Here is a 16,593-nt window from a genome sequence, read left to right as displayed (position 1 = left end):
AACCAAGCCTACTGTACTCCACTTGGGTCTGGCAACAACATACTAAAAGATCAGAGCTCACGCATGTTCAGAAAAAAAATGACTCCAATCTGACCAACTATGAAAGAGGGTGTTGCGGGCTATAAGCCTAACAGTGTCTTCGCCTAGATTTCTCAAATAAACAATCTTTTTTCCCCAAGGGACTTGGAGAGTTTTCACTTCACATGACTGTAGTAGGCCATGTCCCCGCTCTGTGTGTGAAATATGGGATCTCTGAGGCTTCAGAAAGTCCTGTAATGTAATATTTAATGTACACAAAACTGTTCCCTAATGGACACAGTGTCATTTTGGGAAACCTGGCGACCTTGCAAACTTTGAGGCTCATTGTCAGTGTCTTGCCATGCACTGATGGGCACAAAAATCATGTCACACATTGTCCTCGAAGCCAACTTTAAAGCAGAAAAGGAATCAAGTGTCTAGTTGTAGCAGAAAGGCCATGACCACCATGAAATGTTGTAAAGGTCAACTGTCCACGAGGGAAGCATCGGTCCACTTGGCAAGCAATCGTCCACCCGGGAAGCATTTGTCACTTCGGGGCCCCCAGGGGGCTGTCCGCGAGGGAAGCATCTGTCCACTTGGCAAGCATCGTCCGTCCACGAGGGAAGCATTGGTCCACTTGGCAAGCAATCGTCCACGAGGGAAGCATTGGTCCACTTGGCAAGCAATCGACTGGCCACGAGGGACACATTTGTCCACTTGGCAAGCATCGTCTGTCCACGAGGGAAGCATCGGTCCACTTGGCAAGCAATCGACTGGCCACGAGGGACACATTCGTCCACTTGGCAAGCATCGTCTGTCCACGAGGGAAGCATTGGTCCACTTGGCATGCAATCGACTGTCCACGAGGGAAGCATTGGTCCACTTGGCAAGCATTGTCTGTCCACGAGGGAAGCATTGGTCAACTTGGCAAGCATCGACTGTCCATGGGGGGGTGCTTATCCTACACCGGGGAAACCTTTTTCCATATGGTGTACAGCAATGCACATTAGTGAGAGGGGGTTTTAGCACACCCTTAGAACAGCTACAGTGGTATTGAGTTTAGTGTACCTTTGCAAAACCCAGAACCACACTGGACATCCCAAATTGGATACTTACTATCAATGTACTGAAACAAATCTGAGATATGTTTCATAACAAAAGCTGCTCTACAAGGCTCTCCTTGTCCCATTCTTGAGGGACATTCCTGAAAGGATATAGGAATGCAGAGGGTTTACAGAACCAGTGCTCTACATGCTGAAATATGTGTTCCGAGTTGAGGGTTTGGTGCAGGTTTCAAGCCATTCTGACAATTTCTACATGAAATATGATCATTTGAAGGGTGTCCATTTGAGAAGCATTTCCCATTGAAAACATTTTCAATGCAAAAGTACCCCAAAATGACAGTTGTGTGGCACTGGCATGCTCGGTCCCAGCAGGTCCAAACCAAGCCTACTGTACTCCACTTGGGTCTGGCAACAACATACTAAAAGATCAGAGCTCACGCATGTTCAGAAAAAAAATGACTCCAATCTGACCAACTATGAAAGAGGGTGTTGCGGGCTATAAGCCTAACAGTGTCTTCGCCTAGATTTCTCAAATAAACAATCTTTTTTCCCCAAGGGACTTGGAGAGTTTTCACTTCACATGACTGTAGTAGGCCATGTCCCCGCTCTGTGTGTGAAATATGGGATCTCTGAGGCTTCAGAAAGTCCTGTAATGTAATATTTAATGTACACAAAACTGTTCCCTAATGGACACAGTGTCATTTTGGGAAACCTGGCGACCTTGCAAACTTTGAGGCTCATTGTCAGTGTCTTGCCATGCACTGATGGGCACAAAAATCATGTCACACATTGTCCTCGAAGCCAACTTTAAAGCAGAAAAGGAATCAAGTGTCTAGTTGTAGCAGAAAGGTCATGACCACCATGAAATGTTGTAAAGGTCAACTGTCCACGAGGGAAGCATCGGTCCACTTGGCAAGCAATCGTCCACCCGGGAAGCATTTGTCACTTCGGGGCCCCCAGGGGGCTGTCCGTGAGGGAAGCATCTGTCCACTTGGCAAGCATCGTCCGTCCATGAGGGAAGCATTGGTCCACTTGGCAAGCAATCGTCCACGAGGGAAGCATTGGTCCACTTGGCAAGCAATCGACTGGCCACGAGGGACACATTTGTCCACTTGGCAAGCATCGTCTGTCCACGAGGGAAGCATCGGTCCACTTGGCAAGCAATCGACTGGCCACGAGGGACACATTCGTCCACTTGGCAAGCATCGTCTGTCCACGAGGGAAGCATTGGTCCACTTGGCATGCAATCGACTGTCCACGAGGGAAGCATTGGTCCACTTGGCAAGCATTGTCTGTCCACGAGGGAAGCATTGGTCAACTTGGCAAGCATCGACTGTCCATGGGGGGGTGCTTATCCTACACCGGGGAAACCTTTTTCCATATGGTGTACAGCAATGCACATTAGTGAGAGGGGGTTTTAGCACACCCTTAGAACAGCTACAGTGGTATTGAGTTTAGTGTACCTTTGCAAAACCCAGAACCACACTGGACATCCCAAATTGGATACTTACTATCAATGTACTGAAACAAATCTGAGATATGTTTCATAACAAAAGCTGCTCTACAAGGCTCTCCTTGTCCCATTCTTGAGGGACATTCCTGAAAGGATATAGGAATGCAGAGGGTTTACAGAACCAGTGCTCTACATGCTGAAATCTTTGTTCCGAGTTGAGGGTTTGGTGCAGGTTTCAAGCCATTCTGACAATTTCTACATGAAATATGATCATTTGAAGGGTGTCCATTTGAGAAGCATTTCCCATTGAAAACATTTTCAATGCAAAAGTACCCCAAAATGACAGTTGTGTGGCACTGGCATGCTCGGTCCCAGCAGGTCCAAACCAAGCCTACTGTACTCCACTTGGGTCTGGCAACAACATACTAAAAGATCAGAGCTCACGCATGTTCAGAAAAAAAATGACTCCAATCTGACCAACTATGAAAGAGGGTGTTGCGGGCTATAAGCCTAACAGTGTCTTCGCCTAGATTTCTCAAATAAACAATCTTTTTTCCCCAAGGGACTTGGAGAGTTTTCACTTCACATGACTGTAGTAGGCCATGTCCCCACTCTGTGTGTGAAATATGGGATCTCTGAGGCTTCAGAAAGTCCTGTAATGTAATATTTAATGTACACAAAACTGTTCCCTAATGGACACAGTGTCATTTTGGGAAACATGGCGACCTTGCAAACTTTGAGGCTCATTTTCAGTGTCTTGCCATGCACCGATGGGCACAAAAATCATGTCACACATTGTCCTCGAAGCCAACTTTAAAGCAGAAAAGGAATCAAGTGTCTAGTTGTAGCAGAAAGGTCATGACCACCATGAAATGTTGTAAAGGTCAACTGTCCACGAGGGAAGCATCGGTCCACTTGGCAAGCAATCGTCCACCCGGGAAGCATTTGTCACTTCGGGGCCCCCAGGGGGCTGTCCGCGAGGGAAGCATCTGTCCACTTGGCAAGCATCGTCCGTCCACGAGGGAAGCATTGGTCCACTTGGCAAGCAATCGTCCACGAGGGAAGCATCGGTCCACTTGGCAAGCAATCGACTGGCCACGAGGGACACATTCGTCCACTTGGCAAGCATCGTCTGTCCACGAGGGAAGCATTGGTCCACTTGGCATGCAATCGACTGTCCACGAGGGAAGCATTGGTCCACTTGGCAAGCAATCAACTGTCCACGAGGGAAGCATTGGTCCACTTGGCATGCAATCGACTGTCCACGAGGGAAGCATTGGTCCACTTGGCAAGCAATCAACTGTCCACGAGGGAAGCATTGGTCCACTTGGCAAGCATTGTCTGTCCACGAGGGAAGCATTGGTCAACTTGGCAAGCATCGACTGTCCATGGGGGGGTGCTTATCCTACACCGGGGAAACCTTTTTCCATATGATGTACAGCAATGCACATTAGTGAGAGGGGGTTTTAGCACACCCTTAGAACAGCTACAGTGGTATTGAGTTTAGTGTACCTTTGCAAAACCCAGAACCACACTGGACATCCCAAATTGGATACTTACTATCAATGTACTGAAACAAATCTGAGATATGTTTCATAACAAAAGCTGCTCTACAAGGCTCTCCTTGTCCCATTCTTGAGGGACATTCCTGAAAGGATATAGGAATGCAGAGGGTTTAAAGAACCAGTGCTCTACATGCTGAAATCTTTGTTCCGAGTTGAGGGTTTGGTGCAGGTTTCAAGCCATTCTGACAATTTCTACATGAAATATGATCATTTGAAGGGTGTCCATTTGAGAAGCATTTCCCATTGAAAACATTTTCAATGCAAAAGTACCCCAAAATGACAGTTGTGTGGCACTGGCATGCTCGGTCCCAGCAGGTCCAAACCAAGCCTACTGTACTCCACTTGGGTCTGGCAACAACATACTAAAAGATCAGAGCTCACGCATGTTCAGAAAAAAAATGACTCCAATCTGACCAACTATGAAAGAGGGTGTTGCGGGCTATAAGCCTAACAGTGTCTTCGCCTAGATTTCTCAAATAAACAATCTTTTTTCCCCAAGGGACTTGGAGAGTTTTCACTTCACATGACTGTAGTAGGCCATGTCCCCGCTCTGTGTGTGAAATATGGGATCTCTGAGGCTTCAGAAAGTCCTGTAATGTAATATTTAATGTACACAAAACTGTTCCCTAATGGACACAGTGTCATTTTGGGAAACCTGGCGACCTTGCAAACTTTGAGGCTCATTGTCAGTGTCTTGCCATGCACTGATGGGCACAAAAATCATGTCACACATTGTCCTCGAAGCCAACTTTAAAGCAGAAAAGGAATCAAGTGTCTAGTTGTAGCAGAAAGGTCATGACCACCATGAAATGTTGTAAAGGTCAACTGTCCACGAGGGAAGCATCGGTCCACTTGGCAAGCAATCGTCCACCCGGGAAGCATTTGTCACTTCGGGGCCCCCAGGGGGCTGTCCGCGAGGGAAGCATCTGTCCACTTGGCAAGCATCGTCCGTCCACGAGGGAAGCATTGGTCCACTTGGCAAGCAATCGTCCACGAGGGAAGCATTGGTCCACTTGGCAAGCAATCGACTGGCCACGAGGGACACATTTGTCCACTTGGCAAGCATCGTCTGTCCACGAGGGAAGCATCGGTCCACTTGGCAAGCAATCGACTGGCCACGAGGGACACATTCGTCCACTTGGCAAGCATCGTCTGTCCACGAGGGAAGCATTGGTCCACTTGGCATGCAATCGACTGTCCACGAGGGAAGCATTGGTCCACTTGGCAAGCATTGTCTGTCCACGAGGGAAGCATTGGTCAACTTGGCAAGCATCGACTGTCCATGGGGGGGTGCTTATCCTACACCGGGGAAACCTTTTTCCATATGGTGTACAGCAATGCACATTAGTGAGAGGGGGTTTTAGCACACCCTTAGAACAGCTACAGTGGTATTGAGTTTAGTGTACCTTTGCAAAACCCAGAACCACACTGGACATCCCAAATTGGATACTTACTATCAATGTACTGAAACAAATCTGAGATATGTTTCATAACAAAAGCTGCTCTACAAGGCTCTCCTTGTCCCATTCTTGAGGGAAATTCCTGAAAGGATATAGGAATGCAGAGGGTTTACAGAACCAGTGCTCTACATGCTGAAATCTGTGTTCCGAGTTGAGGGTTTGGTGCAGGTTTCAAGCCATTCTGACAATTTCTACATGAAATATGATCATTTGAAGGGTGTCCATTTGAGAAGCATTTCCCATTGAAAACATTTTCAATGCAAAAGTACCCCAAAATGACAGTTGTGTGGCACTGGCATGCTCGGTCCCAGCAGGTCCAAACCAAGCCTACTGTACTCCACTTGGGTCTGGCAACAACATACTAAAAGATCAGAGCTCACGCATGTTCAGAAAAAAAATGACTCCAATCTGACCAACTATGAAAGAGGGTGTTGCGGGCTATAAGCCTAACAGTGTCTTCGCCTAGATTTCTCAAATAAACAATCTTTTTTCCCCAAGGGACTTGGAGAGTTTTCACTTCACATGACTGTAGTAGGCCATGTCCCCGCTCTGTGTGTGAAATATGGGATCTCTGAGGCTTCAGAAAGTCCTGTAATGTAATATTTAATGTACACAAAACTGTTCCCTAATGGACACAGTGTCATTTTGGGAAACCTGGCGACCTTGCAAACTTTGAGGCTCATTGTCAGTGTCTTGCCATGCACTGATGGGCACAAAAATCATGTCACACATTGTCCTCGAAGCCAACTTTAAAGCAGAAAAGGAATCAAGTGTCTAGTTGTAGCAGAAAGGCCATGACCACCATGAAATGTTGTAAAGGTCAACTGTCCACGAGGGAAGCATCGGTCCACTTGGCAAGCAATCGTCCACCCGGGAAGCATTTGTCACTTCGGGGCCCCCAGGGGGCTGTCCGCGAGGGAAGCATCTGTCCACTTGGCAAGCATCGTCCGTCCACGAGGGAAGCATTGGTCCACTTGGCAAGCAATCGTCCACGAGGGAAGCATTGGTCCACTTGGCAAGCAATCGACTGGCCACGAGGGACACATTTGTCCACTTGGCAAGCATCGTCTGTCCACGAGGGAAGCATCGGTCCACTTGGCAAGCAATCGACTGGCCACGAGGGACACATTCGTCCACTTGGCAAGCATCGTCTGTCCACGAGGGAAGCATTGGTCCACTTGGCATGCAATCGACTGTCCACGAGGGAAGCATTGGTCCACTTGGCAAGCATTGTCTGTCCACGAGGGAAGCATTGGTCAACTTGGCAAGCATCGACTGTCCATGGGGGGGTGCTTATCCTACACCGGGGAAACCTTTTTCCATATGGTGTACAGCAATGCACATTAGTGAGAGGGGGTTTTAGCACACCCTTAGAACAGCTACAGTGGTATTGAGTTTAGTGTACCTTTGCAAAACCCAGAACCACACTGGACATCCCAAATTGGATACTTACTATCAATGTACTGAAACAAATCTGAGATATGTTTCATAACAAAAGCTGCTCTACAAGGCTCTCCTTGTCCCATTCTTGAGGGACATTCCTGAAAGGATATAGGAATGCAGAGGGTTTACAGAACCAGTGCTCTACATGCTGAAATATGTGTTCCGAGTTGAGGGTTTGGTGCAGGTTTCAAGCCATTCTGACAATTTCTACATGAAATATGATCATTTGAAGGGTGTCCATTTGAGAAGCATTTCCCATTGAAAACATTTTCAATGCAAAAGTACCCCAAAATGACAGTTGTGTGGCACTGGCATGCTCGGTCCCAGCAGGTCCAAACCAAGCCTACTGTACTCCACTTGGGTCTGGCAACAACATACTAAAAGATCAGAGCTCACGCATGTTCAGAAAAAAAATGACTCCAATCTGACCAACTATGAAAGAGGGTGTTGCGGGCTATAAGCCTAACAGTGTCTTCGCCTAGATTTCTCAAATAAACAATCTTTTTTCCCCAAGGGACTTGGAGAGTTTTCACTTCACATGACTGTAGTAGGCCATGTCCCCGCTCTGTGTGTGAAATATGGGATCTCTGAGGCTTCAGAAAGTCCTGTAATGTAATATTTAATGTACACAAAACTGTTCCCTAATGGACACAGTGTCATTTTGGGAAACCTGGCGACCTTGCAAACTTTGAGGCTCATTGTCAGTGTCTTGCCATGCACTGATGGGCACAAAAATCATGTCACACATTGTCCTCGAAGCCAACTTTAAAGCAGAAAAGGAATCAAGTGTCTAGTTGTAGCAGAAAGGTCATGACCACCATGAAATGTTGTAAAGGTCAACTGTCCACGAGGGAAGCATCGGTCCACTTGGCAAGCAATCGTCCACCCGGGAAGCATTTGTCACTTCGGGGCCCCCAGGGGGCTGTCCGTGAGGGAAGCATCTGTCCACTTGGCAAGCATCGTCCGTCCACGAGGGAAGCATTGGTCCACTTGGCAAGCAATCGTCCACGAGGGAAGCATTGGTCCACTTGGCAAGCAATCGACTGGCCACGAGGGACACATTTGTCCACTTGGCAAGCATCGTCTGTCCACGAGGGAAGCATCGGTCCACTTGGCAAGCAATCGACTGGCCACGAGGGACACATTCGTCCACTTGGCAAGCATCGTCTGTCCACGAGGGAAGCATTGGTCCACTTGGCATGCAATCGACTGTCCACGAGGGAAGCATTGGTCCACTTGGCAAGCATTGTCTGTCCACGAGGGAAGCATTGGTCAACTTGGCAAGCATCGACTGTCCATGGGGGGGTGCTTATCCTACACCGGGGAAACCTTTTTCCATATGGTGTACAGCAATGCACATTAGTGAGAGGGGGTTTTAGCACACCCTTAGAACAGCTACAGTGGTATTGAGTTTAGTGTACCTTTGCAAAACCCAGAACCACACTGGACATCCCAAATTGGATACTTACTATCAATGTACTGAAACAAATCTGAGATATGTTTCATAACAAAAGCTGCTCTACAAGGCTCTCCTTGTCCCATTCTTGAGGGACATTCCTGAAAGGATATAGGAATGCAGAGGGTTTACAGAACCAGTGCTCTACATGCTGAAATCTTTGTTCCGAGTTGAGGGTTTGGTGCAGGTTTCAAGCCATTCTGACAATTTCTACATGAAATATGATCATTTGAAGGGTGTCCATTTGAGAAGCATTTCCCATTGAAAACATTTTCAATGCAAAAGTACCCCAAAATGACAGTTGTGTGGCACTGGCATGCTCGGTCCCAGCAGGTCCAAACCAAGCCTACTGTACTCCACTTGGGTCTGGCAACAACATACTAAAAGATCAGAGCTCACGCATGTTCAGAAAAAAAATGACTCCAATCTGACCAACTATGAAAGAGGGTGTTGCGGGCTATAAGCCTAACAGTGTCTTCGCCTAGATTTCTCAAATAAACAATCTTTTTTCCCCAAGGGACTTGGAGAGTTTTCACTTCACATGACTGTAGTAGGCCATGTCCCCGCTCTGTGTGTGAAATATGGGATCTCTGAGGCTTCAGAAAGTCCTGTAATGTAATATTTAATGTACACAAAACTGTTCCCTAATGGACACAGTGTCATTTTGGGAAACATGGCGACCTTGCAAACTTTGAGGCTCATTTTCAGTGTCTTGCCATGCACCGATGGGCACAAAAATCATGTCACACATTGTCCTCGAAGCCAACTTTAAAGCAGAAAAGGAATCAAGTGTCTAGTTGTAGCAGAAAGGTCATGACCACCATGAAATGTTGTAAAGGTCAACTGTCCACGAGGGAAGCATCGGTCCACTTGGCAAGCAATCGTCCACCCGGGAAGCATTTGTCACTTCGGGGCCCCCAGGGGGCTGTCCGCGAGGGAAGCATCTGTCCACTTGGCAAGCATCGTCCGTCCACGAGGGAAGCATTGGTCCACTTGGCAAGCAATCGTCCACGAGGGAAGCATCGGTCCACTTGGCAAGCAATCGACTGGCCACGAGGGACACATTCGTCCACTTGGCAAGCATCGTCTGTCCACGAGGGAAGCATTGGTCCACTTGGCATGCAATCGACTGTCCACGAGGGAAGCATTGGTCCACTTGGCAAGCAATCAACTGTCCACGAGGGAAGCATTGGTCCACTTGGCATGCAATCGACTGTCCACGAGGGAAGCATTGGTCCACTTGGCAAGCAATCAACTGTCCACGAGGGAAGCATTGGTCCACTTGGCAAGCATTGTCTGTCCACGAGGGAAGCATTGGTCAACTTGGCAAGCATCGACTGTCCATGGGGGGGTGCTTATCCTACACCGGGGAAACCTTTTTCCATATGATGTACAGCAATGCACATTAGTGAGAGGGGGTTTTAGCACACCCTTAGAACAGCTACAGTGGTATTGAGTTTAGTGTACCTTTGCAAAACCCAGAACCACACTGGACATCCCAAATTGGATACTTACTATCAATGTACTGAAACAAATCTGAGATATGTTTCATAACAAAAGCTGCTCTACAAGGCTCTCCTTGTCCCATTCTTGAGGGACATTCCTGAAAGGATATAGGAATGCAGAGGGTTTACAGAACCAGTGCTCTACATGCTGAAATCTGTGTTCCGAGTTGAGGGTTTGGTGCAGGTTTCAAGCCATTCTGACAATTTCTACATGAAATATGATCATTTGAAGGGTGTCCATTTGAGAAGCATTTCCCATTGAAAACATTTTCAATGCAAAAGTACCCCAAAATGACAGTTGTGTGGCACTGGCATGCTCGGTCCCAGCAGGTCCAAACCAAGCCTACTGTACTCCACTTGGGTCTGGCAACAACATACTAAAAGATCAGAGCTCACGCATGTTCAGAAAAAAAATGACTCCAATCTGACCAACTATGAAAGAGGGTGTTGCGGGCTATAAGCCTAACAGTGTCTTCGCCTAGATTTCTCAAATAAACAATCTTTTTTCCCCAAGGGACTTGGAGAGTTTTCACTTCACATGACTGTAGTAGGCCATGTCCCCGCTCTGTGTGTGAAATATGGGATCTCTGAGGCTTCAGAAAGTCCTGTAATGTAATATTTAATGTACACAAAACTGTTCCCTAATGGACACAGTGTCATTTTGGGAAACCTGGCGACCTTGCAAACTTTGAGGCTCATTGTCAGTGTCTTGCCATGCACTGATGGGCACAAAAATCATGTCACACATTGTCCTCGAAGCCAACTTTAAAGCAGAAAAGGAATCAAGTGTCTAGTTGTAGCAGAAAGGTCATGACCACCATGAAATGTTGTAAAGGTCAACTGTCCACGAGGGAAGCATCGGTCCACTTGGCAAGCAATCGTCCACCCGGGAAGCATTTGTCACTTCGGGGCCCCCAGGGGGCTGTCCGCGAGGGAAGCATCTGTCCACTTGGCAAGCATCGTCCGTCCACGAGGGAAGCATTGGTCCACTTGGCAAGCAATCGTCCACGAGGGAAGCATTGGTCCACTTGGCAAGCAATCGACTGGCCACGAGGGACACATTTGTCCACTTGGCAAGCATCGTCTGTCCACGAGGGAAGCATCGGTCCACTTGGCAAGCAATCGACTGGCCACGAGGGACACATTCGTCCACTTGGCAAGCATCGTCTGTCCACGAGGGAAGCATTGGTCCACTTGGCATGCAATCGACTGTCCACGAGGGAAGCATTGGTCCACTTGGCAAGCATTGTCTGTCCACGAGGGAAGCATTGGTCAACTTGGCAAGCATCGACTGTCCATGGGGGGGTGCTTATCCTACACCGGGGAAACCTTTTTCCATATGGTGTACAGCAATGCACATTAGTGAGAGGGGGTTTTAGCACACCCTTAGAACAGCTACAGTGGTATTGAGTTTAGTGTACCTTTGCAAAACCCAGAACCACACTGGACATCCCAAATTGGATACTTACTATCAATGTACTGAAACAAATCTGAGATATGTTTCATAACAAAAGCTGCTCTACAAGGCTCTCCTTGTCCCATTCTTGAGGGACATTCCTGAAAGGATATAGGAATGCAGAGGGTTTACAGAACCAGTGCTCTACATGCTGAAATCTGTGTTCCGAGTTGAGGGTTTGGTGCAGGTTTCAAGCCATTCTGACAATTTCTACATGAAATATGATCATTTGAAGGGTGTCCATTTGAGAAGCATTTCCCATTGAAAACATTTTCAATGCAAAAGTACCCCAAAATGACAGTTGTGTGGCACTGGCATGCTCGGTCCCAGCAGGTCCAAACCAAGCCTACTGTACTCCACTTGGGTCTGGCAACAACATACTAAAAGATCAGAGCTCACGCATGTTCAGAAAAAAAATGACTCCAATCTGACCAACTATGAAAGAGGGTGTTGCGGGCTATAAGCCTAACAGTGTCTTCGCCTAGATTTCTCAAATAAACAATCTTTTTTCCCCAAGGGACTTGGAGAGTTTTCACTTCACATGACTGTAGTAGGCCATGTCCCCGCTCTGTGTGTGAAATATGGGATCTCTGAGGCTTCAGAAAGTCCTGTAATGTAATATTTAATGTACACAAAACTGTTCCCTAATGGACAGTGTCATTTTGGGAAACCTGGCGACCTTGCAAACTTTGAGGCTCATTGTCAGTGTCTTGCCATGCACTGATGGGCACAAAAATCATGTCACACATTGTCCTCGAAGCCAACTTTAAAGCAGAAAAGGAATCAAGTGTCTAGTTGTAGCAGAAAGGTCATGACCACCATGAAATGTTGTAAAGGTCAACTGTCCACGAGGGAAGCATCGGTCCACTTGGCAAGCAATCGTCCACCCGGGAAGCATTTGTCACTTCGGGGCCCCCAGGGGGCTGTCCGCGAGGGAAGCATCTGTCCACTTGGCAAGCATCGTCCGTCCACGAGGGAAGCATTGGTCCACTTGGCAAGCAATCGTCCACGAGGGAAGCATTGGTCCACTTGGCAAGCAATCGACTGGCCACGAGGGACACATTTGTCCACTTGGCAAGCATCGTCTGTCCACGAGGGAAGCATCGGTCCACTTGGCAAGCAATCGACTGGCCACGAGGGACACATTCGTCCACTTGGCAAGCATCGTCTGTCCACGAGGGAAGCATTGGTCCACTTGGCATGCAATCGACTGTCCACGAGGGAAGCATTGGTCCACTTGGCAAGCATTGTCTGTCCACGAGGGAAGCATTGGTCAACTTGGCAAGCATCGACTGTCCATGGGGGGGTGCTTATCCTACACCGGGGAAACCTTTTTCCATATGGTGTACAGCAATGCACATTAGTGAGAGGGGGTTTTAGCACACCCTTAGAACAGCTACAGTGGTATTGAGTTTAGTGTACCTTTGCAAAACCCAGAACCACACTGGACATCCCAAATTGGATACTTACTATCAATGTACTGAAACAAATCTGAGATATGTTTCATAACAAAAGCTGCTCTACAAGGCTCTCCTTGTCCCATTCTTGAGGGACATTCCTGAAAGGATATAGGAATGCAGAGGGTTTACAGAACCAGTGCTCTACATGCTGAAATCTTTGTTCCGAGTTGAGGGTTTGGTGCAGGTTTCAAGCCATTCTGACAATTTCTACATGAAATATGATCATTTGAAGGGTGTCCATTTGAGAAGCATTTCCCATTGAAAACATTTTCAATGCAAAAGTACCCCAAAATGACAGTTGTGTGGCACTGGCATGCTCGGTCCCAGCAGGTCCAAACCAAGCCTACTGTACTCCACTTGGGTCTGGCAACAACATACTAAAAGATCAGAGCTCACGCATGTTCAGAAAAAAAATGACTCCAATCTGACCAACTATGAAAGAGGGTGTTGCGGGCTATAAGCCTAACAGTGTCTTCGCCTAGATTTCTCAAATAAACAATCTTTTTTCCCCAAGGGACTTGGAGAGTTTTCACTTCACATGACTGTAGTAGGCCATGTCCCCGCTCTGTGTGTGAAATATGGGATCTCTGAGGCTTCAGAAAGTCCTGTAATGTAATATTTAATGTACACAAAACTGTTCCCTAATGGACACAGTGTCATTTTGGGAAACATGGCGACCTTGCAAACTTTGAGGCTCATTTTCAGTGTCTTGCCATGCACCGATGGGCACAAAAATCATGTCACACATTGTCCTCGAAGCCAACTTTAAAGCAGAAAAGGAATCAAGTGTCTAGTTGTAGCAGAAAGGTCATGACCACCATGAAATGTTGTAAAGGTCAACTGTCCACGAGGGAAGCATCGGTCCACTTGGCAAGCAATCGTCCACCCGGGAAGCATTTGTCACTTCGGGGCCCCCAGGGGGCTGTCCGCGAGGGAAGCATCTGTCCACTTGGCAAGCATCGTCCGTCCACGAGGGAAGCATTGGTCCACTTGGCAAGCAATCGTCCACGAGGGAAGCATCGGTCCACTTGGCAAGCAATCGACTGGCCACGAGGGACACATTCGTCCACTTGGCAAGCATCGTCTGTCCACGAGGGAAGCATTGGTCCACTTGGCATGCAATCGACTGTCCACGAGGGAAGCATTGGTCCACTTGGCAAGCAATCAACTGTCCACGAGGGAAGCATTGGTCCACTTGGCATGCAATCGACTGTCCACGAGGGAAGCATTGGTCCACTTGGCAAGCAATCAACTGTCCACGAGGGAAGCATTGGTCCACTTGGCAAGCATTGTCTGTCCACGAGGGAAGCATTGGTCAACTTGGCAAGCATCGACTGTCCATGGGGGGGTGCTTATCCTACACCGGGGAAACCTTTTTCCATATGATGTACAGCAATGCACATTAGTGAGAGGGGGTTTTAGCACACCCTTAGAACAGCTACAGTGGTATTGAGTTTAGTGTACCTTTGCAAAACCCAGAACCACACTGAACATCCCAAATTGGATACTTACTATCAATGTACTGAAACAAATCTGAGATATGTTTCATAACAAAAGCTGCTCTACAAGGCTCTCCTTGTCCCATTCTTGAGGGACATTCCTGAAAGGATATAGGAATGCAGAGGGTTTACAGAACCAGTGCTCTACATGCTGAAATCTGTGTTCCGAGTTGAGGGTTTGGTGCAGGTTTCAAGCCATTCTGACAATTTCTACATGAAATATGATCATTTGAAGGGTGTCCATTTGAGAAGCATTTCCCATTGAAAACATTTTCAATGCAAAAGTACCCCAAAATGACAGTTGTGTGGCACTGGCATGCTCGGTCCCAGCAGGTCCAAACCAAGCCTACTGTACTCCACTTGGGTCTGGCAACAACATACTAAAAGATCAGAGCTCACGCATGTTCAGAAAAAAAATGACTCCAATCTGACCAACTATGAAAGAGGGTGTTGCGGGCTATAAGCCTAACAGTGTCTTCGCCTAGATTTCTCAAATAAACAATCTTTTTTCCCCAAGGGACTTGGAGAGTTTTCACTTCACATGACTGTAGTAGGCCATGTCCCCGCTCTGTGTGTGAAATATGGGATCTCTGAGGCTTCAGAAAGTCCTGTAATGTAATATTTAATGTACACAAAACTGTTCCCTAATGGACACAGTGTCATTTTGGGAAACCTGGCGACCTTGCAAACTTTGAGGCTCATTGTCAGTGTCTTGCCATGCACTGATGGGCACAAAAATCATGTCACACATTGTCCTCGAAGCCAACTTTAAAGCAGAAAAGGAATCAAGTGTCTAGTTGTAGCAGAAAGGTCATGACCACCATGAAATGTTGTAAAGGTCAACTGTCCACGAGGGAAGCATCGGTCCACTTGGCAAGCAATCGTCCACCCGGGAAGCATTTGTCACTTCGGGGCCCCCAGGGGGCTGTCCGCGAGGGAAGCATCTGTCCACTTGGCAAGCATCGTCCGTCCACGAGGGAAGCATTGGTCCACTTGGCAAGCAATCGTCCACGAGGGAAGCATTGGTCCACTTGGCAAGCAATCGACTGGCCACGAGGGACACATTTGTCCACTTGGCAAGCATCGTCTGTCCACGAGGGAAGCATCGGTCCACTTGGCAAGCAATCGACTGGCCACGAGGGACACATTCGTCCACTTGGCAAGCATCGTCTGTCCACGAGGGAAGCATTGGTCCACTTGGCATGCAATCGACTGTCCACGAGGGAAGCATTGGTCCACTTGGCAAGCATTGTCTGTCCACGAGGGAAGCATTGGTCAACTTGGCAAGCATCGACTGTCCATGGGGGGGTGCTTATCCTACACCGGGGAAACCTTTTTCCATATGGTGTACAGCAATGCACATTAGTGAGAGGGGGTTTTAGCACACCCTTAGAACAGCTACAGTGGTATTGAGTTTAGTGTACCTTTGCAAAACCCAGAACCACACTGGACATCCCAAATTGGATACTTACTATCAATGTACTGAAACAAATCTGAGATATGTTTCATAACAAAAGCTGCTCTACAAGGCTCTCCTTGTCCCATTCTTGAGGGACATTTCTGAAAGGATATAGGAATGCAGAGGGTTTACAGAACCAGTGCTCTACATGCTGAAATCTGTGTTCCGAGTTGAGGGTTTGGTGCAGGTTTCAAGCCATTCTGACAATTTCTACATGAAATATGATCATTTGAAGGGTGTCCATTTGAGAAGCATTTCCCATTGAAAACATTTTCAATGCAAAAGTACCCCAAAATGACAGTTGTGTGGCACTGGCATGCTCGGTCCCAGCAGGTCCAAACCAAGCCTACTGTACTCCACTTGGGTCTGGCAACAACATACTAAAAGATCAGAGCTCACGCATGTTCAGAAAAAAAATGACTCCAATCTGACCAACTATGAAAGAGGGTGTTGCGGGCTATAAGCCTAACAGTGTCTTCGCCTAGATTTCTCAAATAAACAATCTTTTTTCCCCAAGGGACTTGGAGAGTTTTCACTTCACATGACTGTAGTAGGCCATGTCCCCGCTCTGTGTGTGAAATATGGGATCTCTGAGGCTTCAGAAAGTCCTGTAATGTAATATTTAATGTACACAAAACTGTTCCCTAATGGACAGTGTCATTTTGGGAAACCTGGCGACCTTGCAAACTTTGAGGCTCATTGTCAGTGTCTTGCCATGCACTGATGGGCACAAAAATCATGTCACACATTGTCCT

This window comes from Borostomias antarcticus (assembly GCF_949987555.1).
Source record: "Borostomias antarcticus genome assembly, contig: scaffold_53, whole genome shotgun sequence".
NCBI lineage: Eukaryota > Metazoa > Chordata > Actinopteri > Stomiiformes > Stomiidae > Borostomias > Borostomias antarcticus.
Note: the sequence above shows the minus strand (reverse complement) of the source record.